Raw genomic sequence first — 2,410 nt, 5'->3', positions numbered from 1 at the left:
CTGCACGTTATGCACATGTACCCTAGAACTTAAAGTATAATAAAAAAAAAATTAAAAATAAATAAATAAATAAAGATGATGATAAGAGATGGCCAATATACAGAGTCCCCCAAATAAAATTAAAATGACAAAAAATAATTATTTGAAGGTAATTTTAAGGCCTTTTGGAAGTTTTTTAAGGAAAGTACTCTATGTGGTTGAAGGTTCAGACTCCTATTTTGTTCTTATAAAGTCTTCAACATGTGATATTTTCATGATCAAGGATAACTGATTCTCTTCCAACAGTGTATCTGAATGCAGGGCAATGGGATTAAGTAAAGGTGTGTAAGCAAGAGAATACTCTACTTTTTAATTGTTCATATCTCTTCCATTCACATCGGTTCCTTTAACTTAGACATAATGCAGTTGTGAATGTAGCTTTTAGGTTTTAGCAAGGTAGTCCTAGGTCTAACTAAAACATATTTTACTAAGAAAGAAATAGGATAGCTACTGAGGGGACACTCATTATCTCCATCACAATGCATTAAACATGTATATGGAGGGATGTATAGGAAAGTAATAACATTGGGGGGATGAATAGATGAGGGGAAAACTAAGGAAATGAGAGACAAGTATGGGGAGGAATTTAAGTGGATACTTTCACTGATTTTTCAACCATATGAATGCATTGCTTACTCCAAAATAAAATTTAGTAAGGTATGGTGATTAAACATACAGTAAAATAACAAGCACGTGGTGTCATTAAAGGCATATAAAAGAAGAGAAGATATGCATATGTGTGTTGAGAAAAAAGACCATTATGTCTGTACTTGATGCTTGTATTAAAGATGGTTAGTAAAACTGAAAAAAAAAAATGGTTTGCGTTTACTTGGATTCTGTAAACTTTTCTTGTAAACAATACAGTGAGTTAAACAGGGGAAGCTCAGAGTCAACAAAAATACAGCCTAGGGACAAATTCAGCCAGTGACTTGTTTTTGTGCAATGTGTTTAAGAATGTGTTTTTACCTTTGTAAAGGATTGCTTAAAGAATGAGGAGGAGGAGGAGGAAGAGAAGAAGGAGAAAGAGGAGGAGGGGGCCACAAATGAGAAGAAAAGAAGGAGGAAAACTGGAAGGAAAAACAGACCTTACCTGGCTTGCAATGCCTAAAATGATACCATCTGGTCCTTCATGGAAAAACATCTGAGAGCTACTGAAGTATACCCTAGCAGTCTGTATTTTAAGAAACCCCCCTGGTGATTCTGATGAGCGCTAAAGTTGAGAACCACTGGATTTAGAGAGTAGCTGAACCACTGACCACAGTGTTGGTCCTTAACCTATTGTATAAATTGACCAAAAGTAATTGGGGATTTGTGTGGGAGCTGGCAGAAAATAATTCTCTTCTCTTGAGTAGCGTGGTGTGAAGATGGAAGTTCTGCAGCTGTTTTGATACCACAGCGGGAGTGTCTGGAGCTGGCAGGTGACAGGCAAAATCCTGAGGACTAAGCCAATGCCACAGTAAGCAAGACAAAAAAGCAGGCAGAACTCAGGGCCTGGTGGCTTCCCTGTAGCTACTGGATCAAGCTCACCTGACTCAGGACTTGTCAGATACACACGTCCCAACAAATTCACTCTAGAGAGGTGTTTTTCAACTTCAGCACTGTTGATATTTGGGGTCAGATAATTTTTTATTGTAGAGGGTTGTCCTCTGTCTTGTAGGCTTCAACCACATCCTGGGCCTCTACTTTCTAGATATCAGTCAGCCCACCTCCTTAGTTGCGGCAACCAAAAGTGTCTTTGATATTGCCAAATGTCCCCTGGGAGCAAAAATCACTCATAGTTAACAAACACTGCTCTAGAGTTTAAACTGGTTTGACCAGTTGAAACTGGTCTTGCTTTGAAGAATATTATAACATAAATGTCATCTCAAAACCCACATTCCATATTATCCCCAGAATTTCTGGGCATTGTTTCTAGTGGGCTTGTCCTCAAAGTTCCTATTCGCAGTGGATGTTTAAGTTTAATGTGTGTCTTTCTCTCTGTTCTGTGTAACCCACATGACACTCTGTTCTCATTTTCTGATATCCATGAAATCACTTTTGCGGGCACAATGGGCATGGAGAGCAACCCTACAAGGGTAGTCAATGAAGAATAGACATTTGATCTTAGCCAAAAGGCTAAGAATTGATTAATGAAGGATAGAAACAAGGTATGTGTGCTTACATGTATTCTATCACTGTTGGGTATGAATCTTGGAAGGGAGAGTAAAATGTAGACTGGTCAGATTGGATAATTACCAGGTTTACTTGGGGATGCCCTAGTTTTGCTACTTAATAAGATCCTTCCCTTCCCTTCCCTCCCCTTGCCTTCCCTTCCCTCCCCTTCCCTTCCCTCCCCTCCCTCCCCTCCCTTCCCTTCCTTCTTTTCTTCTTT

The 2,410-nt window shown here is 39.0% G+C and overlaps 1 long non-coding RNA gene across 1 annotated transcript in view; it reads left to right on the top strand.

The window, feature by feature from the left end:
* LOC105515391 overlaps nt 1-2,410 on the top strand; it is a 31,839-nt gene that overhangs the window by 10,529 nt on the left and 18,900 nt on the right. The gene's annotated exons all lie outside the window — the stretch shown is intronic.

Source organism: Colobus angolensis, unplaced genomic scaffold, assembly GCF_000951035.1.
Source record: "Colobus angolensis palliatus isolate OR3802 unplaced genomic scaffold, Cang.pa_1.0 Scaffold26, whole genome shotgun sequence".
NCBI lineage: Eukaryota > Metazoa > Chordata > Mammalia > Primates > Cercopithecidae > Colobus > Colobus angolensis.
This window is presented reverse-complemented; position numbering and strand designations above follow the sequence as displayed.